Source organism: Anas acuta, chromosome 1 (genome assembly GCF_963932015.1).
Source record: "Anas acuta chromosome 1, bAnaAcu1.1, whole genome shotgun sequence".
NCBI lineage: Eukaryota > Metazoa > Chordata > Aves > Anseriformes > Anatidae > Anas > Anas acuta.
Genome location: NC_088979.1, coordinates 200,611,097 through 200,637,555, shown reverse-complemented (window position 1 = coordinate 200,637,555; position 26,459 = coordinate 200,611,097). Strand labels below are relative to the sequence as shown.

The following is a 26,459-nucleotide window of genomic DNA, read 5'->3' as shown; positions in this document are numbered from 1 at the left end:
CCCCTTTGTGGAGTTTGTTAAAAGGATTGTTTTTAAAACCTAACAAAATCTCTTAAACTAGGAAGAGACAGGCACAATGTAAATATATATGTAGAGAGCATTAATAAGGGAAAAGTATAGAAGATGACTTTGAAAAGTGACTAAGGATTTTAGCTGTACCATTCTAGCTACTTCTTGATACACGTTAGTCTGATTTTTCAGGAGGTAAACAAACACCATTCTGTCACAGCAATCCAGCTTCTTTGAAGTGTAAGAAGTTACCCAGAAGTTCTGCATTTTTTTTAATTTTTTTATTTTATTTTATTTGGAAAATTGTACTTCTAAAAGTATGCGAGAAAGATCAAATCCAAAAAAGCTCAAAGCAGTTGTAGACAAGTATCTGGACACAGGGAGAGAGCGATGAGAGGGAGCATTACAGATTCAGTCTGGCTATACATGACATAAAAAGCAAGAGTAAAAATTGAAATGGGGACAGTTGTGCTTTTTTTTTTTTTTGTATGTAACTTTTTATACTCTCTCTCTTGCAAGTTAGATCCAGGAGTTAGATTTTAGCACTCCTTATAAATAATGTATGAATCCTTTTAACACCCGAAGCAAGAAGATATCATTTCCAAAGTTGGATGAGAACCAGGAAAACTTCTAATGCCTAAGGCTAGTGTGTCAGAGGACCTATAGACACAACTTCAGGGAAAAGAATACAATTTTTTTTAATAGAAATTTAAAGCGAGCATTAAATATAATTGCTGAATGCAGGTTTGTTACAGTTGATGTAAAATACTTACAGTTGAGAACACTTTAATTCTGAATTAAGTGCTTTCTGAGGGTGCTATTTGTAATTCTGTGCCTCATATATCCCTTTTTGGAAGGGGTGAGGTGTATCAAGAAACTGTCTTATATACTTTGTTGTATTTTATTGAGTAAAATTTGGAAGAAAAGCATACTTTCGCAGGTTAGAGGAATGCATTGCGTGAACACTGAAGAACTGCAGAAACTGGCTGAATAGTTCATAGATCTTTACAGAAGTAACAAAACTCTATTATTACTAAGATTACGCAATTCGTAATATTTGTGTTGCTTTGAGTATGCAATAAAGATAATGAGCCCATAATGAGGGCTTCGATCACGTTATGATGTGTAATGTAAATCTTTCAGTCAGTTAAAGCAACTATCAGGAAAATGGCCCATTTGATATGGAATCCTAGAGCTCAGCTCATGTTATGAATATTTATTTACTGATATGATGCAGGTATCGCTGGTGCTGATATATTTTAGTAATAATGTAGCCACGATGGCCTAAGGGTAGGACCAAAAAAAAGGTTTATTTGGAGAGGTAATATCATTTAGTTTTATCAGTTGATCCAATTAAAAGTATTATCTCAGTGACAAAGTGACTTCATAGGTAATTCTAGCTAGGTGCTTTAGTAATATAAAGAATTTTTTAATTGTTTGTTTAAATAAAACCCAGCGTTCAGTATGCACCATGACCAGTAGGTGCTGCTAATCCTCTTCTCAAAAGTCCTCCTGTTCTCTGTGTGTAACTTAACTTCTTATTTCCACCTACTCTAGAACTGGCGGTTTTGTGTTCAGCACATGCAGTCTACCCAGCAGTTTGTGTGATGTCTTAGTTATCATTGCCAAAGACTTGATAAGAGCAAAAAGCCCTGTCCAGCCTGAGCAAAGCCGTTTCCTTCGTGTCTGCTCAATAGTAAGAAATGCTGAAACAGCTCTCTGACTGATTTCTGAACTTGTGGGGGAAGGTGATGACGGCAAATAGGTTTTCGCCATCTCTAATTTGTATCTCTTGGAAGTTTAGTTGTGGCAGAAGTTTTGTTCCAAGAAAGCAGAAAACGTTTTCTTGCTTCAAACTACAAGTGCCTCATTTCAGTAACTTGCACTAACTAGATGAACTGGTGCATGGTCCAAATGCTGGCACTGCAAGGATCTGCATATGAAATGACATATTTTAGAAAACAATCTGATCCAGTATTGCCATGGCAAATGTTGTTTTTTAGCAGTATTTCTTACAAAGGACACTGAAGGGATAATTTTATGCCAATGTATCATGATGTTCGCTGTCTGCCGATTTTTAATTAGTCTCCTTTTTGTTTTTTCAGAGTTATTTTAGCACTGTTGTCACTAAAATGTCATGGTAAACTTGTAAGACAGATTATAGAAGGAGAAAAAAATAAATTAGTTGCAAAACACGATGGTCATGCTTTATTTCTCGTGCTTTAATGTGAAAGAACATAAGTTTTGCAATAATACATCAACTTCATAGAATTTGTTGATTCCATTTGAAGCAAAACAGTGCTGAGTTAAAACTAGGCCAGCTGAGAAAGCCCAGATACTTTACCACAGCTAATAATAATCAGTATTACATTTATTCTGTGATAGTGTTTAGAGCCCTGGCTCCCAGTGCTTTAAGAACATGTATCGTTCTCCATAGCTGAAAAGGAAAGTGTGAATCCTACATGTGCTGTGGTAACCTTGATTTTTAGCTTTGTGGGATCAATTTCTATTTGTGCTTGCTGCATTACCACATTTTTAATAATAATAATATATTAAAAAAAAAAAAAAAACTATTTTGTTCCCTGCTTTCATTTTTTTTGGCTTTGTGAAGTGACTGGTAGTCCTTCCCTGTGTCTCTCATTGGGAGACTGAAGAAAACATGTTGTTTCTGTGCATGTAATACTAATCATAGTCTATTATTAGACCCTAATTCTTCTCTTGCACTTAATCATGTTGAGGTACATCAGAAGGATATGAGGGAAAAGTTAGGAGAGTCTCTTCCTAATATTTGAGTTTTTTTTACAGGGAGACAGGCAGTTTTTAGGGAGGCAAACAATCACTCCCACCTTGTAGAAGTTCAGCTTCTTTCCCTTAGAGATCATCTGGAAACAAATGCAATTCGCACTGGGTATTAAGTTTTGTGGTCTTCCATTCTTGATAATGTGTGTTCAAGCACTTGGCGTTGTATTTCTGATCGTTGAGTCAGGACCGGTTCTTGGCATGCTGTACAAATTTTGGATTTATTTATAGCCTTTTCTGTCAGAGCATTTTATTTCCCTGGCAGATCAAAGCATACAATTGTTGATCTCCTTACAGTCCTGCTTTACACCCCCCTCCCCCTTTGCCTTCGATGCGATATTGGAACCCGTTACCTGCCAAAGCCTGATGCTTGCAGCCACCTGGAAGCCTGGAAACCCAGCTGTCAAATTGCAGATCTTCTTAGAACATCTCTAGCTTTTCATACGGTGTTGGCTGCTAAAAATCACACTTAAATTGATGACAATGAGTGGGATGAAGCGAGGTTGGTGATCAAAACAACATTTTAGCTTCTGATATCTAGGACCTAGCGGTGCTGGAACTGTAATTGTGTAAAGCATTAAGCATCACACATAAAGCATTAGTGTCTAGCTCCAGTGGCTGGATATATCAGATTTTAAAACTGTCACTGGCCCCTCAGTCTAGCAGTGCTTTTTTTGGCTGTGGTCCAGAACTGAGTGTAGCAAGGAGCTCAGACCAGCCTAATTTCAATCTCTGGTTTCCTCAAGGGTTAAACAAAGCCAATGCCTCTCTAAATTATCATGCAGTGGGCTTAAAAAAGAATAGTGGGATATTGACTTTGCCGTTTTGATAACTCCGGTCTCGCTGTCACTGTTTTTAAGCCTTTCTGCCTATCCCAAGATCGAGTTGAATCCCATGGACTAACTCTTCTCTATTTTAACAGCTGCACTGATGGTTTAAAAGCAGCAATGATCTTTTCAGCAGAGCTTTCCTAGTGTACTTGGCTAAGGAAACCACCACCCATCAGCAAACAGGTACTGTGTAGTCAACCAGTTTGAAGAGTTAACCCCCCCCCCCCGCTAGCTTGTGAACACTTTGCTCCTGGCTGCTAACCGTGCCTGGTTGCTGAGCGTTTGCAAGCTCCCTTTAGCTGAACATGCAGTGTGCGAAGTGTTAGGCGCTGATTGCTTTTGTGTGAGTGAGTCTTCCTCTGTGCATCAGCCTAGCAAGAAAGAAGCAACAGGAGAAACAGACAAAATGAGAAAGGCAGCCAAGCTTGAGATGCAGACAGAAGAAAAGCGTTGGGAAAGAGCCAATAGGAGAGGCAGGTTTCAAAGAAAAAGGAAAATATGAGACAGGAACAAAAAGTATACAGAAAATGTGCCCGGCTTAAATCTTGCCATTAGACAGAAAAATAACTCCTATGGAGAATGCATGGTGATAAAGCTGTAATTGGGAAGACAGCTGTATCTTTACCTTTTCTTAAGCACTAGTATCATAATCTAAAGCATAATTTCCACTGAAATGCTGCAAGAAAGGATTTAACGAGGAAAATTTAAAGAAAAAAAAAAGCTTACAGTGTCAAGCTAAATAGGCTTTCACTGAAGAGCTTCAGTTAATTTGCAGCATTTGGAAAAAAAAATCAATGTAATAAGCACCATAGTAAAACTTTAACCATGGCAGAAAACCAATCACATAGCTGGAATTTGTAGAATACATAGACAGAGGCAGACACTATTTTATATTCTGTGGGGGGTTAGTACCTAACTTTCCTTAATCATGTATGTCTTGGAAGAAAAAAAAAAAATCTCTTCTTTGCAGGAAGGAAAATGGCTGCTGGAAGCAGGGAAGGGAGGAAATGAATTAAGTGTTTGCATTGTTTTTTAGAGAGGGGGGAAATCTTCATCTTAGCTTGTGATGATTTTTCATGGTTTTGCTTTTTTTTTTTTATACATGCACGTTCTGTCCTTGAAAAAAAATAAATAAACCGGCCTGAAACCTGGCTATAGCTGCGTAGCAAAATCAGAAAAAATATTTATTAAGATGCTGACTCAAATTTTTTTAAAAGGAGTAGCAAGAAGTTAGTAATACTAGCAATAAAAATTCAGCATTGGGAAAATTCATTTTGTTTAGTTTCTTTAGCTATCAGAGTTTTACTTGCTGCATATGGCAAATGAAAAGTCATGTTCACTGCTTTTCTTCAAGGGGATATCATCCCTTTAAGGCAGTCTCACAAAGATTTTTCTTTTTTTTTTTCCAGACCTGTTTAGATAACTTACAAGTTGTTAGTGATTCTTAGGGATTCAAAATAAAAACTGCACAATGCAGAAGTTGCTTCTTAAAAGCCAGTCTTTTGCAGTAAATGATTTACATTGAATTGGAATAAAAGTCATGGGTTCTTTCAGTGCATTGTGATGTGCAAATCGCAGTTTGGGCTGTAAGAAAACTGAAGGAGAAAACAGAACTTTATGATAAAAGGATTCTGTTGTCTTATGTGTTTTGAACAGAATCACTGTCATGATTTTCATTTCCCGGCAATTTTTTTGCAGCAAAACTTCTGTCACTTGCCTTGACTTGTCACGTCAGATCAGTTTTTTCCCTTTTCTGACAATGTGTGACTGTGTTTGGAGCCTGCGTGGCTTCCTGCACTGTCTACTGCCACTATGCTTGAGGATTTTGTTTCATCTGGATCATCGGACACCTTTGTGCCTTTGAAAGCATGTTTCAAATTAGGTTATCGCCTGATAGCTGCGGTACTGTTCTCGAGCCTTTCAGGCTTTCCCTTACTGCACTGAGCATTTTCGGTGGCTCTAGGGAAGGGGGTGGGAAATGGAAAGTCTAGCGGCTGCTTAGAGCAGGATAGAAGAGCAACAGGCCTGTTTGAAGGTCTGACCTTGTAACTTTAATATTTTTGGTGCTTTTTCTTCATGCAGGAACATTTCCTACTTCTCTCATCGGTGTTATTTCTCTTTCACTTTTGTCACTGAGCATGTGTTATCTTAATGAAAATGTTAGCCAGTAATTACCAACGTGTGCCCTTTAAAAGGCAAATAAAAATTATTTTAGCTACTGGGATCAAACCTTTAAATTTGATTGTTCCCCCTTGCCCAGGTATTTGTGCCCAGCTTTCTGAGAAACTGCTCATATCCCAAGCAAGCCTTAACTTTGTACTGTATGAGAGAATTGTTTGGGAAGGACATAGACGATGTTTTTGTATGGTAAGATCTTGCACATCTCTCTGATTTTGAAAAGTGTGGCCCGAAGTTTCTCCAGCAATGCCAGTTTCCTCGTGGTGCTGATTAACATTTGCGTGGATCTGGGGAAGGATCCATCCACACGTTGGGTTCAGAAGTCATCTTTCCCAGAGGTGGTTGGAATAACTCTACTCTCCAGACCACTTGCTTGCAGTGTTACTTGTTTCAGGTAGTTTAAAACACTTCTGAAGTGTCTGAAACATCTCTCTTGTGAAAATATCCATGCTTGGAGCTATTCAGGAGTAGACAGCACACATTGTTTAGATGCACGTTTTCAAGTCTAGCTGAGCCTAACCTTGATCTTAGCATCAGAACAAGCCGGTGTCTAGACAAAGATCACTCCTGGATTACGGGCCCCGTATCTCTCCCGCATTAATCAGGTGAATGACTCATTAGGAGCTTCTGCAGACAAGTATGTGGCAGAGTCCAGGGTAAGACCAAGGAACCCTGCCTTCTAATTTTTAAAATTGCGATTAAGAAAGCTCATTTGAATTATTTGTCTTTTGCCACACACAGATAAGCGCTATAACTTTACCGTACAGCTCTTCAGTGCCTTCAAGTCTTCGCCTTTGAGCGCGTGTTCCTGTTTGCTGCATCTCTCCGCTAAAGGGAATATTAGGGAGTGGGTAAGTCGTTAGGGAGGGATAACTCATTTTGGTGTGTAGGCAGCTCCACTTCATTCTGCAAGAGTTTGAAGTTGGATGGCTAACAGCGAGACTTCAAAATAGTTGGAGACGTGACCCTGGTTCATGTAGCGAGGCACTTGGATAATTAAAATTCATGCGTAGCATGGTGGTTTTTTGGATTCTTTCATTTTGTAATTGCGCTTGTTAGATACTTTAATGACTTACTGATGACTTGACAAGTCAAAATAGTTTTTTTTTAGTTTGGCTTTTATTCCTTTGAACAGTTGTGTGTTGTGTGACTAGGTAAAGTGTGATTCTGTTTGCATGTTGTGTATAAATATATATTGTTCGGACCAGCTAAGTAACAGCTACCATAGCATACTTGTGTTTTTGAGAAACAATGTCAAACTTGAGCGGGGCTGGATCCGGCTTGCATTTAGCCCAAGGCTGGAAAACAAAGGGTCTTCAGGTGGTAACACAGTAAGTCACAAACTTCTCAGCCTTGGTTGGAGATGAACGTTTCAATCATGTTTATAAGTGATGACACCATGCTGCCAGAGGTGGTGTTTTATATGGAGAGATAAACTGAAGCTCAACTCTGTGTGTGAGCGTGTTTAAAAACAGTCCAATAACAACTTAAATGGCCTTTATTCTGGCCACTTCACTCTCTGCAGCATTCGGCTTAGTTTATTTTCTTTGGTGAACTTGTTTGCCCTCTGCATTTGTGCTGTTGATGTCTGCAGCTTTCCCATTCCAAAGGGCTGTGTTAAAGGAAGGCTGAGCGTTTCATGTGTATTCGTACGGTTGGGATGGAGCATACTTTTCTTCAAACGTTATGAGCTCTCTTCCCTGAGGGGAGGAGGATGGTACTGATTCTGTGCGTCTGAGAGGTACGGCTTAACAGATTGGCCAAATAATCCATTCTGAATTGGAGAGTGAACAATTTTAATACCCCTTATCTTGCATAGATTTTTGTGGATACTCATCTCAGCAAATGAACTTTGCATTTCTAAATGTTCCGAGCAGCATGTTGGTTCAGGTAGAGCATACTTGAATCTTAATATTCTCCAAGTTTCTCCACGTTTCTCCAAGTTTCTGTGCATGTGGAACTTTTGTTCCTTGGCGTATTCAAACAAATGGCTTGCGCTTATGTGTGGACAACGTTAATGATGTCTGACAGTCACAATTGGGAATAGCATGGAGGAAATAATAGTTCTTGACCAATCGCTAAAACACAGGAAGTCCCGGTGCCATAGGAAGGGAGAGAAACTCACTTTTCATTTCCTTTCGAGTCCACTGTGCTCAGATTAACTTTCAAGGGAACTGAGATGTAGCTCAGAGGATTTGGTCTTCAATCGTGTGTTACCTATGCGCGGAGCCCATCTCAGCAGGCAGCAAGGCACCAGCCAGAAACGCTCTCATAGCTCAGCTGCTGGGTATCCTATTGCAAATTAAATATGAAACAAGGATACATTTGGTTTTGCATGGGAAACTTTAACACATGCATTAGGGAGGCTTTCTTTCTGTTCTGAATATTTTAAATCACAATATTGCTGAAGGTGATAGCTCATCTGTAATCTGTCAGGGATATCTGGTTCCTTTTGCTGTTTTAAAGAGAATTGATGGATTTTTTTTTCCCATTCCTATGTGCAACAGTTTTAATTTTGTGTAACACAAGTTTTACAAGTTCAGATCAGCAAGAATAAATTGCAAGGCATGTTGGAATTAAGTTACCTTTTTTCAGTGTGTGTGTGTAAAATATTCTATAAAGAAATGTTTGCAATGTGATTACAACATTTTTTGTGTCTTTTAAAGATTAAAGCTGCAGTCAAACTCAGCTATCCTTGTCCAGAGAGCTTGATTTTGGATTTTTTAAAGAAGCTGCAGAATTGGGAATGAAAATCCATTGAAGTTTTGGTGAGATTTAGCCACTCATTTATCATACTTCAGCATCAGAACTTGACTTTTTTCAGGTATGGGGAGAAAAAAGTCCTTAAAAACATGACATAAAACCACATTGATCTTGATGAGCTAAAAAATGAAGGTGGAATTTTATTGCTGTGGTGTTGCCAGGTAGATCTTAACCTGCTCGGTTACACCTAGAAACTGCAGCATATGAAGGGTGTATCACAACTCAGACTGATTGTGGCTATTGAGACAATTAACTAATTTTTAGGACGCTTACAGAAAGTAAAATTTATGTGAATTACAAAGTGATAAGTATCTTAATGCTTATGTTGCCTTCTTGTAGATGAGCTGATTTTCACGGAGCACGGTTTGTGCAGAAACTCTCTTTTAAACTCAAGGTGATTCAGGCTGCAACACTGAATTTCTTCAAAACCTCGGTTTTATAACCGGTCCAGCTTTAAGGGGATTTCCCTTCGCACAGACATCCCCTCTCATGTCAGCTCACCAAGCAGCGCTCCTTGCACACACTTCTTCCCATCCCTGCTGTCTGGAGGCAGGGAGCTGGGTGAGTGAGCTCTCAGTACCTCTTCCAGACCTCTCTGCTGTAATTGCACACAGCCAGAATGCCAACGTAAAGCCATCTTAAAAACCCATTGTTGCCTGGTCAAATCCAAAATGCTTCCAGAAATGTGCAGGGTGAAGAATGTTGGTAGAAATTTAATGTGAGCTGATGGTTGAGCTTGAATTTTGCAGCATTTTTAGGGGTGGAATTGGATTTTGCACACCTGGTCTCTGCCTGGTGCACAGGACACGTCCTGTGCCATGCTATAGCGGGTTATGATTTTCCTATGACTTTCCTACAATTTCCGAGGCTAAGCCAAGCAGGGTTGCTGCGGTCCGTACAGGAATCACCCAAGGAAACACACTGAAGCAGGAAACGGTGTCAATTAGCAGACGGCCTTTTATAAGCAGCTCACCCTGCCGCGGAGGCCGGCATATTTCAAATGAGATGAAAAATTAAGTCCCGGCCACTTGCGGTGATTAAAGCCTCGGCGGCTCACTTTTCAGGAGTGGCACGTTAACCCTCCTGGCGCCGCTCCAGTCGGGTTACAGCCTGCTGCCAACCCGGCTGCCCCGAGCAGTTTCAAATTCGTAGGGTAAAAACCGCTCGGTGCTCTTCTCTGCTGCCCCGTGGCCACCGCATCCTCCCTGAGCTCACTGCTTTTCAGCCCTAATTGGAGCAATTTGGAGCTGAGGCCAACTCCTATTGACTGAGGACGCACAGAAAGCATTTTTTTCCCTTTTTTAATGGCAAATCCAGCCGTGCATGTGCGTTTTCTAGGGTAGTGTTAGACCTGAACGCGTGATGATGATGATAAATAAATTTGAGGCTGTTAGGTTCTTTCTGGTGCTTATGTGTGATGATGATAAATAAATTTGAGGCTGTTAGGCTCTTTCTGGAGGTTACGTGTTATGATGATAAATAAATGTGAGGCTGTTGGGCTCTTTCTGGAGCCTAGGGCAGGGCAGGGAGGGGATCCCATCCTGGTGTCACAGCGGTGTTTGCACACAACCACCCGTGTGTGATCTGCAGGGGCTGCTGTTGAGGCCAATAAAAAACCTTGATGCCTTTTCCCCAAATAGTTTTCTTCCTTTCGCGTGCCTCGTAGGACCGCTTTTGTGCGTAATACAGATAATAACTTCCAGACGGTGTTTTTGATCGTAGAGAAAAGGTGTGTGGGCTTTTGGAGCAATTAGATGCAAATAGGCGAGTCGGAGGGACAAATGGGTATAGTCTGCTGGGACGGGAAGGTGTGTGATGTGGGGAGGTGATGCTGGCAGTGCTGTACGCACCACCAGAAGAATGCATGTCGGGGTTAAATAACTTATAGCAGGGTTTGTGTTTGTTTTTTTTTTTTTTTTTTTGGCAAATGGGATAATTCTTATCAGCCCCTAGGAGAACGGTGAGCACTCGTGCTTCCAGCCCGTGCTGCTACGCATGTGCTGGCTCTGTGCAGTGGCTGCTGGCCTTATCTAAACAGAAAACCCTTCCCAGCTTGAGAACAACTCGGCGACTTTTTAATATCAAAAGGAGCACATTATGCGTGACACATGTACGAGACTCAAAGGCACATGTGTGCTGCCGAAAGTTTGTGGAGTTGGTGTGTGCGTGCTAATCTCCTGGGAGTTCGTCGCTCCGAGCTTTCATCGAGAGCAAAGGGAGTCAGAGCCGGAGGACTTCTGTTTGCTGCCACTCCATCTGAAAGAACCAGCTCCTTCTTCCTTAGTTCAAGGCAGTGTGCCCAGAAGTACGTGCACATCGTGCCTATCAATAGAGTCGCAGGACTCTGACTTGCTTTTTAAGTGAAAATAAATGAAAATGTTTTAATTCCTTATTGTTAGGCAGCGGAGGAGGTTTCTGCTGCGCTCTAATTGTTTTAGATCTGTTTCTCGCTGCAGTGCATCTCGGCATTAAGCTGCTGTTACCTCTAATGTTGCACAGAAGAGATTAAATATATTGGTTGTATCTTAAGGGAAGGACTTTAGATTTTCCTTCTAAGAGGAAAAGCTTAGATGTGGCTTAAAAACCCACTCTCTTTTGGTTATCACAAAGATGACTCCAAGGTGACAGCCATTCAAACCACTCGGAGTCACTGCAGCCTCTCAGTGTCTGCTTTTGCAGTTTCTTTGCCTTAATTGGTGTAAGTTTTGCTTTCCCAGATAATCTTTTATGAAAGGGCAGTGAGATGAGGCAACACGTGAGCTGCAGGGCGAGATCCCCTCCTGAAGTCGTGCCCACTGAGGATCACATTAACACGGAGAGAACACTCCAGCTATCAGATAACGCGCTCAACACGACTCTCCAGAATTAGGTGACTTTGTTTCCTGGCCTGCATTTAGTGTCCTGGCGTCTAACAAAGCCCGGGGTTACTTTTTGAACAGCCCAATCTGCCTTAGTTTCATTCTTTGTCCTGAATCAGGGTCCATTTGTTTCTCTAATATTAAGACAACAGCTGTGACCTCTTCATTTTAATGAGCCAGAGCTTTGTTAGACCAGGAACCTCTCTTGGCCATAGGCACGTGAACGTATTTAAGGCAGTTCAATTTCTGTAAGAAACAGCATGCAAAGAGAAGTCCTGCTTCCTCATCCAGAGAGCCACATTCCTAATTGCAGCAGAGTTCGCTGAGAATGACGTTTGGCAGAAATCCAGAGCAGTGCTCAGCCTCGTCGCTTCTTGTTTCAGAGCGAGGCACCTTAACTGTTCTGTCATCACACCTTCTGACTTAATATACGGAAAGGTAGAAAGAAGTGGAGATTTTCAAGGTGTTTTTTCGTTACTTCTGTTTGAAAGCATGTTAGTACTGTACTCATCAAGGATTTATGTTTCTTAAATGTTAGCCGGCTGGGCTGTGTTGTGTAACACATACTTTCACTCTGCCGATGCGATGTCAAGGCTGAAACCTTTACTCTGCAAAACTCCACTTGTTTCAGCTTTAATTTTGCTTTTTATTTGCTCCTCTCGTTTATAGCATTCATAGCAAAAATGTGTCCTTAAATTAACAACAGCACGATCTGGTTATGTATGGCAAATGAAATAATACCAAAGGTCTAGGCTGTCTCTAATCCAGGTCTATATAGGACTTCATAGTGCTATGTGTTTTGAGGCTATAAAATCCATTTCGTAAGTAGAAGATTTTAAGCTTTATGTTAAAACTTAAATTTAAAAAAAAATTAGCATCACTAAAACACCATTAATAATATTTACTGTATTTTAACTGAAATGAATTATGTTATTTTAACTGAAATGAATTATGTTTATTTCTAAGTTTACTTCCAATTGCTTGCTAGATCTTTCCACCACTGCCTCCTTTCTTGCTTGAAAACAAAGCAAAGGAGCATATATCCAGAGAGAATGGTTTCTGTACACTGCATGCTAGCTTTCAGAACGGATGCTTTGGGAGGGAAGCCAAGAAGAGCAAAACAAGCACATGAGAAGAAAATGAAATGTTTAAAGCTGATCTGAGCAGCGGAGATCAGATAACTGCAGTCGTAGTGTGTCTTCTTGGAGGCTGTATTAGCGCTCGCTATGCGGTAATCTGTTAAAGAATAAGAGCTTAGTGTATGATACACCTGGCACAATTCTGAGCGTTAGGTCCAGCAGTTTGCTCCTGACAATCTCTGTCCTTTGGAGATGAAAAGAAATGGGGGAGAAAAAAAAAAAAGGAAAACAAGTAAAACGTCCACCAGGCTAATGAACATGTTCAGCGGTTGTGTTCAACCCAAGCTGTCAGGGCACACCAAGCTGCAGGCAGTGTCACTGTCATCCCAGTTGCAGCTCTGGGAAAAACACAGGACCACGACCTGTTTCCAGTTCCTACTGCAGTGATTTGAGGTGCTGAGGACGTGGGGGTGCTGGGGGAAGGAACACAGTGGTTTGGAGGCAGCAAAACCATCCCGCAAATATGATGTGGTATGGTTCAGTGAATGGTTTTAGAGCGTGATGCAAAAGAGATGTTCTTCTTCAGGACCAAAGTGTGTGTCTAAGGTTTGTTGCAGTGAGGGGTAAAGATGAGGGTACTGAACAAATTAGGTACTAGAGACAGCAGAGCCCTGTTAACAGGATGCTTTTGTAGGGTCTTTTTATAGTGCTGAGAAGAACCCAAGACCAATTTTGCTTGACCAGGTTGTCAATATCCATCTGGGTAGGTTTTGGGACGGGCTTTGGATCCCAAGCATGGCAGAATTATTTGGATCCGTTCAATCTGCTCAATAGCCTTGTACAAAATGCACCTGGGGCAACACGTGCTGGAGGGACTTTTTTTTTACTCTGAGGCTACACCTACATCTTTTTGTCCAAATTCTGTGCTGGATCCATCTGATGATGGAATCTCTGCTGGGAAGCAGAACCCATCGGTGCAGGTAGAGTGCTGCGTTAAGGAGTTACCCTTGCTCTGCTACATGAGCACGATTTTGGGCGATGCTTATGGCACTGTCTTTTACAGATTAATTCTGAGATGTCCTTTCTCCCCGTGAAGCAGTGGGGCTACGTCTGTACGCTGTCAGCTAATATTTGGAAGCTATTATGGGCTAATTGCACAGAAAATACGCTTTCTGCTCATTTTTTTTCTCTTCCTCAATCTTCTAAACATCTTGGAAAATGAGATATTTTTCTCCTCCCTCTTAAAATTCAGTTAGATGAGATCTAGTGTTTTCAAATAACCCAGCTGCGGTTTCTCGCCATAGCGTTCATATCTCATTTGCTGCCTGATGCAAATTCAATAATCGTATCGGTTCAGGCTACATTTACTGCATCGGTGGATCTTTAACGGCGATATTTTAAAAATCACAGCAGCGATGCGTGGGTCGCACTCTTATTTTCGGAGGAATTTCCAACTTGAAAGGGCAATAAGCTTTCTTTACATGAGCTAGAAAATCCCGAGGTGTAAAAGCCCGAAAGGTCTATATCACTCTTCTCCCTTCAGATACCACACGTGCAGAAATTTTGTAGCATCGTTCCAAGCCTCAAGTGGAGAGAAGTTATGACTTAAGGCTATTGAGCGTGTAGCTCTCAGACAGCTGCAAGTTCTGCTATTTTTAAACCCTTCTCGCATTCAACGAGGGCTTGAGTTAATCTATGCAATAATGTATTCAATGAACTTTGATTTAAAACATTTTTGATATTTTAGCTGCACTTTACTAATCAAAAAGGAACGTGGAAGCAGATCTATTGTGAGCTCAGTCTTACGGCAACTTTTGCAAAGAATTTGAGCTGCTATGTAAAATCTATGCACAAGAAGCTGAATTTCTGACTTTTTTTGTTTTCCTGAGAATTATTAATGTCTGATGCATGATTTAAAATGGAAATGGCATTGTAACTTTCACCATAGTGTCACTGTCAGCTTGCTATAGTTAAACCGTTTGGAGAGAGAAAATAAATTCAGTAGAGCTATCAGGTAGTATGTTGGTCTTTTTATTTAAATGCACTTCACTTTTAACCAAAAATAGAGCTGGTATATACGTGCCTAGGGATGTTTTTCAGAGGGACTGAAGAGCCTGAGAGCTGTTGGTGCTCAGTGAGTTCTGGCTTTATCCATTAGCTTGTGATTTTGAAAAACCTCGTATACTCCTTTTCCCCACCTTAACTTTTATATATACGTTACTTTGCTTTCCCAGGATATTTAGCAATCATTATTTTTTCTCAGATCCCAGTCTTTCCAGTATTCTGAAATTTTCGTTTTTCCGAAACCCCTCCTAATTTGTGAGCTGCTTTCCAAGCCTGTGTGTCCTACCAGAACTGGACAAAGGTTTTTGGCATACGTGTCTACACTGCTCCCATGCAGTGCTCTGGGTCTTGAGATACTACAAAGACTGACCTACGTGCTGTGGTCAAGTTTGCAGCACCTTTTCACTCTGCTTTTTGATGCTGCTTTCTAGTAATTAACCCTCCTAAGGAGTCTATGCTCCTATTTCTAATTAACACGTGTCTTGAAATTAATATTGTTTTCCTGCACGCCGAGATCATCTTACATTCTCCTAAGCATAATAGTTCACGGCTGTATTTCTAATAGCTGTCATTTCCCACTAATGTTTGCTCCACGCTCTCAGTGTTACACCTTCGGACAAGTTTCATTTAACGGGATCATCCCTCTTTTTACAGCATGCCACAATCAGAGCGTGCCTGAGTTATACTCATATGGTTCCTTACTAGATAACTCCCTGCATTTGTTAATTCCACTTGTCTGGATTCTTTCAGCATGTTTAATTTTTCGTCCAAGACTTTTCAAGTAAGATTTTGTGATGCTGTCAGATAGCAAACTTTAAAGCTTGTATTACAGTTTCCAGTTATCTATTATTTTTTTTGTAGTTCTTTCAGAAGATTCTGAAAATTGATCAAGTTATCTTTTTCTTTTTTTTTTCTCTCCCTGTGTAATTTTGTAGTGTTTTTTTTTTCTTTTCTTATTATGTCCTAATTCTCTTATAGGTTGAAGTGGTAGTTGTTAGGGTCATTCTTTTGAAGTGTGTGTATATTCTGGACTGACTGATAATATTAATTAGATACATGTAATAACAAGCAGCTTTAGTAATTAGCGAACCCCTGATAGAGACGGCACAATAGTTTGAGACATGATTTTTCTCGAGCAGCAAGACAAAGTGATTCAGATGCTCTTCGTTTCAGTCTCAAAACAATGTTGTCTGCTGCATGCAGACTTCTTGGCTAGAGCCTTCAGGACACACACCGCTTATAATCCTGGAACTTGATAGTGATGGTTGCAGTCTGAGACTGTTCAGAATGGAAAAAAAAATACAATGTGTGGGTTTTCAATCACTAAAAATCCTTGTCTTCTGTAAAAGTTTATTTTTATAGGGATGTGAAGATATTAGGAAGGAAGCAGAAGCAGCTGAAAATGGAAACAACCCCCCGATGTTTGAAAAAGTCAGCGTAAAGTGCAGATAAAGAGGGACAGGCTTAGTATGCTTGCCGTATATATTTCCATCTCTAATTTCTTGAAATGTGCACGGCACTTATTCACCTTGGGTAAGCTGTATTCCCTCATTTACTGAACAAGGTGGTGAATAAAGACCCAAAAACTTAAGAAGAAAGCTCAGCAGTTGTGGGGGACAGCCTAAGGCTGCCTGGGTTCCTATTTGGGATGTGGCAGCTGATTCAGGGAGGTGGCTGTAACCTGTCACCATCCCTACAGGCAAATAGTTTCCTCTGGAGCTCCAAGAAATGGAATTAGGTCCAAACCTGGTGGCTGCTGCGGTCCAGATCCAGCAGAACTGGGAGGTTTGAGGGTTTGTGTGTCCGTAACCCTGAACAAAGTTTTGATGTGTATCTTGACAGTGTTACATCAGTGCTTGCTGCGTTTTTTATCAAATGGAAGATGGACAATTACATTCAATTATTTTTCCCTATTAAACGTGCTTATCATGGTTTCCATACCCCTTCTCCTAATTTTCAGTGATACTCCTATACATTTCCTTGTAGGTAAAGCATGGTGTGAGATATCAATATGGAACAGAAATAACAGAGAAGAATTACTTTAAATTCTTCTTTAAATAGATTTTTGCAAAAATAAATTTCATAAAAATAACTCAGTTGATAACTAAAAAACCCTATCTTCTAAAAGGGAAGTTAATAATTTCTGTCAGCGGAACACTTTGCTTAATCACCTTGATGAGATCCTAAATGAAAAACTTTCTGCAGCTTAGTTAATACCACGAGTGAGAGTGCAGAAAGCTGGATGTGGCCACCAGAGGTGGTTTTCGCTGGTAGTGTTTGTGATCTTGTTTCTCACCGCTTTTGCAGAGCAGCTGTTCTGCATGTCCTCTAATAATCAGGCTGTGTCTTTAGCAGCATATTGGTAAGGGAGCAAATAGAATAACCTGAAAGTACGAAAAAGTTAAGATTTTCCCTATAGGTGTCCCTTCGTAAGGTTCTTATAGTCACGTTTTGTTTCCCTTCTTCAAATTACTTTGGCTATTTGTGGCGATTCTTTTTTTTTCTCTCAACTTCCAGAAATTGTTTCTGAATGTTCTAAAATCTTCCAGAAGAGAACGGGGCAGTTTTGATCTTTTTTACAGCCACTGCTGTTTGGCAAGAGTCTGCTAGTTATATATATGCCAGTTATGCTCTGAAATAGGAGTTTTCTGGGGTTTGTATTTTTTCCTGAACATGGATAACAGTTTAACTTGGGAATAATGTGTTGCTCTTCCTCCATTTCTTTAGGTTTCCTGTTGTTTTGTGTTGTTTTTTGTTGGGGACATTTAATTTTTTTAGTAAATATTTTATCCATACATTGATTTATATCCATACATACTCATGCATTGATTTCCTCTCTGTACAGAGCTTAAAAGCATTGACTCCGTTAACTTTTACAGGAGTGATCTGTGGGGAAAAAGTTCTCCTTGTAATGCTTTGATAGTGACATGCTGGTTTGGAAAACGCTTCTTGTATTTGCTTGCTGCACGTAAAAAGGTGTGCCTGTAAAATCTGATCTCATGTGCTATCACTAATTTTCACGTTGTAAAAAATGTAACTGTAAAAAATTAATTAGAGGCATGAATATAGAGTAAAACCGTAAATTTTCTCTTGGAAAAAAAAACTGCTTTGCATATTTTAGACGGAGTTCACCGTTGTAATAAATAGGAATCGTGAAAGCTGCTGCATAGGTCCCAGCAATTGGCAGCTCACCACGCGACCTGATATTCTAGCACACAGAAATGAAGGCATTCTTCCTCGTTTTCACTGAGCAGAAAGCAAAACACATCCCGAACAAGTGCTGATGGAAAATACTTGTAGGGTAGAAACCAAGGGCTTTGTGATTTGGGGAAGGCTGCTTTAAAAAGTTGCTGTTGTGTGCTGTTAAATCTGTGTTGTGGCTGTAATAGCGTGTGCTGGGCATGCAGAGGAGGAGGGTCAGTTTATTCTCCATTTCTAGCTTTGTTTGACATCTGCAAATCCTCTCTCCCATTCCGTATGAGCTGTGGATAGATTGCACATGAGTGAATTATAGTTTGTTTTCCCTTTTTTTTCTAAAAAGTTTGTTTTCGGGGAAGGAGGAAAAAAAGGCATTGCCCCTGAAGTGAGCTCCCTTATTCTGCAGACAACTTGAGTTTGCACCGAGGGTTTCCAGCCGGTGCAGGTGGTCCTGGTGGTGGAAGTGGAGGCATTCCTGCTGCTGCTCTGCTTCATCTCTCCTCTGCCAGCGCTGCTTCTCGTCTCGGTGCTGCAGCGACTGGCAATGGGTAGCAGAGGAGGTCGGGGGCTGGCAGCTTGCCTGAGCTGGGTCTCAGGCCGAGGGGAAGCTCTCCCGACCCTGCCAGAAAGTTACTGGCGCTTAAACCCCAGGTGGGGAGTTAATTTGGGTGGCCACTCTGTCCTTGCGTGCCACCTGAACGGAGAATTCCTCGAAGACTGTATTTTCATATGAGCGAGCAGATAAGTCTGCAGTAAATTAGGGACACACATTCACTTTGATTATTAATTTGGTATGTCTGTCACACTTGCTGGCCTGTTTTTCCTGTATTTGAGCCTCCTCGTCTCTTTAAAAAGCCTCAGTTTCAATGGGGATAAAATGTTTTTCACCTTTATTGCTCTCTGGACCCCTGTAGCAATTTGTACGCTGAACTGTCAAACTTCTCACGGTTCTCCGCCGTTGTGATTATTCAGAAGACTACGCAATCATGTTTTCTGTTTTGTTGACAAGGAGATTAGCTTATACCCTAGAACTCCTGTGGGTCACAGCCCGCTGGATTTTCTTAGAAATAACACACCGAGTTTACGATTATTCCTTTCAGGAACTAAATGCAGCAGCTTAATGCAGCTGATCGCTCCTGGCACTGCCCGCCTGAAACCACCGGAGAGCAATGGATGGGAGATTTTAGATTGCACAACCCTGTAACACAAAACTAACCCTCCCTTCACGAAGCCAAAAAACAAGCCACCTACGAGCAGGCGTTTCTTACGTTAAGGCTACAGATTTAACCAGGCAGCAAACAGACCTTCAGGATTCGGCAGTAACAGTAAATCGTCCCTTGTTTGCATACCATTTTGAGTCAGCACGTTAAGTGGTTTCGTCTCGTTTGAATGTATGGTAATGTTACACATCCATGATATTGCATTGTTAATACGCAATTTTTTTGTTATTGCACTCATGTGGCTTCATGTCAGTGGTACACCCTGACTTTTAACCTTCTGTGTGCGTGTGCTTAGATACACGTCCAGCGGAGGTTCACCTGCTGCTTTCAGTGCAGCACATTTTCCTGGGTAAAAAAAAAAAAAGCTTAGTAAAAATGTAAACTCGTAAAAATCACATTTATAACACAGATTTGAAATATAAGGAGGTTGTGGGTGAAGAAAGGTCCCACCATTTTGATCTCAGCCTTTTCTGTACTATGGCGCATGAGCAACTGATTTTTCAGGACACAGTAAACCAAAACCGCCCCATTTTGCTGTTGTGAAACGGGGGCAAAAGAGGTAAACCAGGAAGCAGAGAGCCCAGGGCTCGTAACAGTATGTAGCAATTAAAAAGGCTGTAGGGATTGTTAAAAACTCCTCTTTCTTTGCAGTTAGCAGCACCTGTGGGTACTCCCAGCCTTGAAGGTTTGTACCTGCTTGATTTCAAACCATGGCACTTGATAAAGATCGGAGAAGTCGGTGTCCATATCAAAGGCTGAGCGAGCATCCCGCTCTCCAGCACCGCCATCTAGATCAGCACCTGAGGGACTGCTGCCTCTCAGGAGCCTGCCGAGGTGTTGGGAAAGTTACAGGATTTTATAGTACATGCAAAAAAAAAAAAACCTTTCTTTGGGACTGCCAGTCTGCATTTGCATGTTATACTGACTGTTCTCTCATTTTAAACCACAAAAGAAAAATCAGAATTCTCTAGAATAGTTTTTTTTAAAGCCTGTTTAATCTCCTTATTTAGATAGTTTTATGGCTGCAATCTAATCCAGCACACCTGGGTGCTTGTGGCTGTAGTTTTTTTGCAGGTGACAAAAGCTACCTGTGAGCTCACTGTTCGAGCTGCTGAACTGGGGGAAAGGCAATGCTCAGACTGTCAGGACTGTGGTTAATTTATATCGGTTGAAATTCTTAAGAGTTTTGATGAAGGAAAAAAAAAAAAACATTAAAGGGGAAGTCAGTTTCATGGTCATTTGTTTTACTCTCCCAGGAAAGGTAGGAGAGCCAAGGGATGTAAAGCAGGGTGTACAACCGTGTGTCTGCACGAGGTCAGGCCTGAAAACCTCAATTTTTAGATATGAAATTGTGCTGATGAAATCGTTTCCCCCAAACACACGTACTTGGAACAGCAGCAGTGAAACCAGATTGTGACGGTCCGATCTCCGAGGAAGACTTTCCTTTTACTTGGCCCTTTTAAAATCCCAGTTATAACCCTGGCAGGGGTGATGGGGGTGTATTTGTGGTTTAGGGTTTTTGTTTCCTTTATTTTTAGGGAAAAAGGAATGATAAGGAAGCTGTCGGAAATTTCTGTGCTACATTTCTGGGTTGTGCTCAGATCCTTTGCTGCTTGTTTCAGTTTCCCCTTTCCCACTCGGCCACCTAAAATGAGAACTCAGAAAACCAGCAGCCAGCCTCCTCCCGGTGGTACGACGGCAGTTTTGTTAGCTGCTTTCTTGTCAAGAGCCTGACTGCCATGTTTGGGGATATTTATTAAAAAACAAAACAAAACAAAACAACAGTTTTCTTGTTGAGATGCAGTAACTCATATTTTTATATGGTTTAGATTATTCCATAGTTTTGTTTTAAATTTGTTTTAGAGGTGCTATCATCTCGCCTCATTCTATCTGTAATGATGCACAGACAAGCTAAGTTTGACCTTAAAAGAGCAGAGTGGGATCCTACACGGATCAGTCTTTGGGAATATCCTCGCTACATGGATCCTGCGAGCGAGAACCAAGCAATTCGGACCTCAGACATCGATGGCTAAATTTCTTTGAACTATGAACGTCTGTTAAAAGATTAGCTGCAATCTCATTGAAAAGCGCGTCCATACCACAATGCCACGCTAGCCTGTTCTTCCTGCAGAAAGTTGGCTTAATTCAGTTTTGATCTGGTGCCTAATTTTAGGCAGAAACTATCCCAAAATAGGGAGATGTCCAGTTGTGGGTTCTGCTTGGTGCTGGTGCAGCAATCGAGCATTATTTCGATATATCAGTAGAGGGCACTGTTGTTGCGTTAAAAACCCTTGAAAGTCTCATCTCCAGCTTTTCTTAATATATATATATTATTTTTATTTTGGAAAGTGTTTAATGTTCTCCATGTAATTAAATTCAGTTCCCTGCATAATTAGCAATGGAACCTTATTCTTTGTGCCACTGCTGTGGGTAGTATTATTTTTGTCTCTATTTGCCTTCAGTTGATGCAAAATACCGTTGCCTATCGAAATGCAGAAGTTTTATAGCTATCTCTCAAAGCTAAGCAATATTTAAAGGTGGAAATACAACGCTGGGTAGTTAGTTTCATTTAGTTACTCGGAGTAAATAGGAAACCTTTAAAATTCCTGCTCGTGGCTCGGGAAATAGCAGAGTTAATGCGCCATAATAATTTTACCTTTGTACCCGAATGTGTGTTATAACGTTGTCAGATCGTTGTGCTTGCAGGTTGTTACAAATAAATATGCAAACCCATAATATTTAATTACGTGGGAAACCTATTGATCTTATTTGGCAGATTTTTTTTTCTTTCTTTAAATTGTTTTCCTCGGTATCTTTGTAAGGAGTTGTACTGTACCGGTGCTGTTGAGCACCCAGAAATATTAATTACAGAGTGATCAGGCATAGTTATTTTTCATTAATTGCAAATGCAAAGTAATTACTATGACCTAGAAACAGTTTGCTTGTCCAAATACCTGTAAACATCCTAATTTTTTTCTAATTTATGAAGACCGGCTACAAAATATCGTGTCGGAGAGAAATAATTTTCTGAGGCACCCGAGATCTTAAATCTTAACGCTTGCATTACCTTCGGATGCTCGTAAAGAAACAGTATTTGGAAGAGGGAGGTCTATTAATATTCTCTTACGTTTGGCTTTGAAATTGGCAAATACATACAGAATTAATTATACACGTTGGAGTTTTCTTTCAGAAAGTGCCTCTTTGTCCGTGACCGGTTGGGTTACGTGACCGACCCGGAGAAGTTTGCGTTAGAGATCGAGGGATACGTTGTGCTGCGGACTGGCGGGGTGCTCTTACAGTCATTTAAAAAGCAACCACAAAAGACATCTTCCCCCAAATCTCTGTTGCCTTAGAAATAGTGGGGAATGTTTTTTTGCGTTGTGTTGTGTTTTTTTCCCCCCCCCGCTCTCTCCTGCAGCTGAAAAATGTTAATTGAGATATCGTCAGCAGAAGACGGCGAGGGAAGGGAGCACCAAGGAGTTCGGAGGAAAGCTCCTCGCTGCCAGGGCTGCCCCGGGAGCAGATCCCGGTGTCGGGGCCGGATCCTGCCACGGACCCGGTGCCTTTGTGCACTGTAGGGTCTCCGGGAAGCGAGGCCCCAGCGCTTGGCAGGGTCCATCTGCAGGAGCCGTGTCTCAAGGCCAATGCCGTGTCCAAAGTCGCCGCTAGGATTGCGGCTGGAAGCAACTTTAAATAACAAAGGGCAAAGTTGGCTGCGGTGCTGTGTGTTGCAGTGCAACGCTGCTGGCTTGTACAGGCACAGGCAATCCCCCCAAAAAACATACACAGTAACGTTGCAGTGCAGCAGGTTGTAATGAGCTGACTGTGGATATTTGCTAAGATGAATCCTATGCCCAAGAAAACTCCAATTCAGTATAGGGTTCTGCTCTTTAAACCTTTCCTGCACTTCATTTCTTATTTAGTAACGTCTCCTTGCGTCCCTTTGGTAGGCTAATATTCAAGCAAATTCTTGTTTCATCCGAAGCATTAATACTGACGCACTGCTCCTGTATCATCCCTGTAGCTGTTATCTTCTGTATGTTTTCCCCATGAGAGGCTATCGCAGGTTTTTAGTCCAGACTGTTTGTATTCGACAAGGTCAAGATAAGTTTTATCTCTCCAGATAAGTCAAGTGCATTGGGATCGATACGGTTACAGTAAAATACATTGGTAATATTTATTGCCGAGATGCTAATGAATTTTTAAAGCTTGTAAGAAGCCGTCAGTGCAGTGTGGATGCCCTAAATGCTCGTTTCTAACGGGTCTATGCAATTACAGACATGGGAACTCTTTAAAAAGTAAGGACCCTCATGTTTTTAATGGGGAGGGAACTTCTCACTTTTTCTTCCTCAAATCCTAATAGATTTGTAGGATGCAAGCAGAATAGGTGCTTGCTTTCTCTTAACTTGTGTGTCTGTATAGGGCTTTTTTGTGCCGCTTATCCCCAGGTTACCTGGTAGGATTGTAAGGCTGCCTTATTTTTAGCACGCTAATAGTTTTTTCAGAATTTTACCTTCCAATTTTTATTGGCAAGGTAATTGTCTTTGTTTTGGCTTTGACGGAGTAGCTTAGGCCAGTTTCATTTGTGATATAAATTTCCCTGGGTGCATATTTATGCAGTTAAATCAATAAGTATTTCATAATCTCTCTAAATACTTATGTAACTTAATAATTCCATCCATTATGATGCAGCTACTTAAATATGTATTTTATGTAGGGGCATTTAAAAATGCAAATTATAGGGATTATTTTCCTTCGGGCTTTGTATTTTTCTGTTGCATCAGATAGAGAGTAAGAAAATTAACCCACAAAAAAATCCTACTAAAGTAATACTGAAGATCTGACTTATATCCGGTGAAGATAATTTGGTGATAAGGCTGCATGGCTCGCTTCAACTCATTTTGCTTTCTGTGTTTTCTGTAGTCGATCTTTCGAAGCCCCGCGATGTAGCCCAGCAGTGTGAGGACTAACTTAGGGAGAAAGTTTCCACCCCTGCCACGGTCGCCTTCTTCGGGGCCTTTTATTCCTTCCCGTTGCTTTCTTTTGTAGGTGTCTTTTCTCCCCCTCCTGTCTCAAACAGCACCCAAAGGTTGTTTTACTCGGAAATTCAAAATCAGGAGGGATAATGCTGCATTTGGGAACTACGTAGCTTCCCTTCGTCTTTACCACAGAGGTTTGATACCTGACACATTTAATTTAATTTAATTAGGGAGGCAGAACCCCATCTTGGTGTTCATTAAGGGGATTATTCATCAAAGTTATTGCTTCCTTGATGGAGAATAACAATATCACTCGCAATGGCTGATGTTGCTCTCATAATTATATTACTTTCTACTATTTTTCTCTCCGGGGCTTTGTACTTAGTCTCTTTATTTAAAAATTTGAAATTGAGGGAAGCGTAAACTTCTGCTGTAGCAAATTCACGAGGGCCACATCTATTTTATTCCAGCAGCTTTATGTCATGTAAATGCTTTTTGGAAGAAAGAAGAAAAAAAAAAATCAGCTTTTTATTGGTTCTCGGAGCTGTCTTTAAATATTTGTATTTCTTTCAAGCTTCGCTGTGCGTCGGCTCGGGGCCTGAGGTTGCTGGCTGCCTGTTTGCTGATGTAGCTGAACTCTGCCGCGCTCAAACCCCGCCGAGATGGCTGGAGCAAGGAAGCCTCCGCGGAGCAGGGAGTCACCGCGGGGCTTTCTGGAACAGAGTCGAAACCTAATGGAAAATTAATAAGGGGCGGAGAGGTGGGGGGAGAGAGAGCGGGCTGTTTGCAAAAGTTATCTTTTGTAAGGCAGCCCTAATCGAATATTCAGAAAATGACAAGCTTTAAAAATAGAACAATTGTCCTTTTAAAGCATGCCTACTTTGGTTAATTTCCCCCCAAGTATCCGGTGTCTGTGACTCAGAAAAACCCTTATCTGCTGCAGGGGGGAAAAAGAGCACTGCAGAAAAGGTGACAAGTTTTCACCTCTTTCCTCGGAGAACGTTTTAATTCCGCTTTAATCAGCCTGCCAATAAAAGAGTACTTGGCGTTCAAGGGGAAACAAATCAAAATATGCATTTATCAGTCACGAGGCAGAATTCAATCGCTTGCAACCGATGAACTCCAAAAGGAATGAAACCAGTACCATCACGCTGCCTTGGTGGTTAGCTTTGTACCATCAAAGAACTGCTACTATCTTCGGCTGCCACATCCACTGTTTGTCTGTCATCCCTAATTAAGGCCTTTCAAAAGAAACGCTCCATAATTGCTCTTAATGGTTAAAATAAAAATTTTTGCATCTAGATAACCACGCTAGTGCTCTGCTGCGGTGCAGATGTGCCAGTTCTGCAGCTGCCAAAATAACTGGAAAAATACTTGGCCCGGAGATGGGGCAGAGGAAAAGAAAGAGGTTGCAAAGTGGTACTGTCAGAGTTACAACATGGGGCTCCTAAAAGGGCACGTCTTATTAAAAACGGGCCTGTCTTATTAAAATAAACTTTATTTTCCACTAGGAAAGGAGACTTGAGGTTCATGTTGCACTGCACAGGTGGGCTCTCGTTTCAGACTCCTCTCTGCTGCTCCTGGTAAGAAAGAGGAGCCTGAAGTGGAAAAAAAGTTTGTTTTTTTGTTGTTCTTTTTTTTTTTTTTTTTTTTTTTTTACATTTAAGCAAAGTTGGACGCTGTTTCATGTATGGGTGTTCCTAGGTTGTGGGAATTTGTTGCTCTGGCTTTTATGCTTGTTTAGCAGGAGGCAAACACATTGCTCACTTTATTGATATTAAACAGAGTCGTCCTGATGGTTCCAGTAGTTAAACTACAGCATTATACACAAAGCTGAAGCTTTCTGCTGAGAGAAACTGCATTCTTCGGGCTTATCTTGCTCCCTGCACTGGAATTTACATGCGTAACTACCAGTGCATCAAGATGAGTTTTTCGCCTTTGTGTGGTTTGCATCTCAATGAGGGCGGAGAGGTGCAGCCTGTTTAGCTTTCATTCTCCTTGCCCTGAAAAATGGTTAAAACTCACCTCACACTTTATTTACGCTTTGTTCCATCCGGCTTCTTCTCTCCTCGCAAGGATTTACGAGGCCGGAAAGCAAGAGGCAGGCTGTTCTGGTTTCCTTTTTCCCCCTTCCCATCCCTGTTTGCTTTCTTGCCGTGCAGAATGATGCCCTTGCCCTGCGTGCCCAAACCTTCAGGGTTTGTTGAGCTCCAGACCTGGCCTCAACGCCGGTCTCCAGGATCTGCAGCCTCCTCACAGAGCTGGAAACGCAAACTACCAGCCCTCACACGGGTTTCATGTGCAAAACCACCAGGATCTGACCTCTACTCTCTCCTTTTCCCCTTCCTGTGGTTCCACAGTATCTCACTTGTGTTGCCCCCGTCTGTGGGGCTTTCTGCTCTCCTCCATCCCACTGAGCTCCATCCTCTCCGCAGACCTCACCTCCTGACCTCCTTCCCCCAGCCCGGGAGTCCATCAGACA

The 26,459-nt window shown here is 41.3% G+C and overlaps 2 protein-coding genes across 2 annotated transcripts in view; one reads left to right on the top strand and one right to left on the bottom strand.

Moving 5' to 3' along the window:
- ITIH5 (inter-alpha-trypsin inhibitor heavy chain 5) overlaps positions 1 to 15,169 on the bottom strand; it is a 134,511-nt gene extending 119,342 nt beyond the window's left edge. The window contains exon 1 of the mRNA XM_068670079.1: positions 15,166 to 15,169. The gene's annotated coding sequence lies outside the window, so the exon portion shown is untranslated. The remainder of the gene's footprint in view (positions 1 to 15,165) is intronic.
- TAF3 (TATA-box binding protein associated factor 3) overlaps positions 1 to 26,459 on the top strand; it is a 114,226-nt gene that overhangs the window by 11,538 nt on the left and 76,229 nt on the right. The window lies entirely within an intron of this gene.